The following is a 537-nucleotide window of genomic DNA, read 5'->3' on the forward strand; positions in this document are numbered from 1 at the left end:
CACCAGAATCACACCCATGACCACCCATTATACCACCAAGGAATTAATCAATTCACATGGGCACAGTCTTCAGGATCCAATCGCCTCTCACAGGCCCAAACTATCAATTACCATAATAAGATTTTTCATGCTCCTAACATTATTGTAGTGGCGGTCAAGCTTCAAATGAGTTTTGGGGGCACATTCAAACCACAGTAAGTGGGAACTTACAGATGGGCACAAAATGGCATCCCGTGGCTTAAGGCATGGGAAAGAGAACCAATGGCACAGACACACAGACCATTAGTGGAAAAAGGCACCTAGAAGAGAGTCCAGTTTGATCCATCCCAGATCCATCCACCTTCTCACCCCAACACCTGCATTTTACAGAAGAGCAGGTGGATACGTCGTTTTCCTGGGTTACATAGCCAACCACTGGACAAGCCAGTCAAGGACCCAAGGCTGTGACCACAATCCCAGTCCTGTTTCCCAGGACGCTGGGGTCCCTCAGTGCTTTGAGAATAAAGTAACATTCATTTCAATAAAAATAAGAGGCAA

Source organism: Galeopterus variegatus, unplaced genomic scaffold (assembly GCF_000696425.1).
Source record: "Galeopterus variegatus unplaced genomic scaffold, G_variegatus-3.0.2 Scaffold19010, whole genome shotgun sequence".
Lineage (NCBI taxonomy): Eukaryota > Metazoa > Chordata > Mammalia > Dermoptera > Cynocephalidae > Galeopterus > Galeopterus variegatus.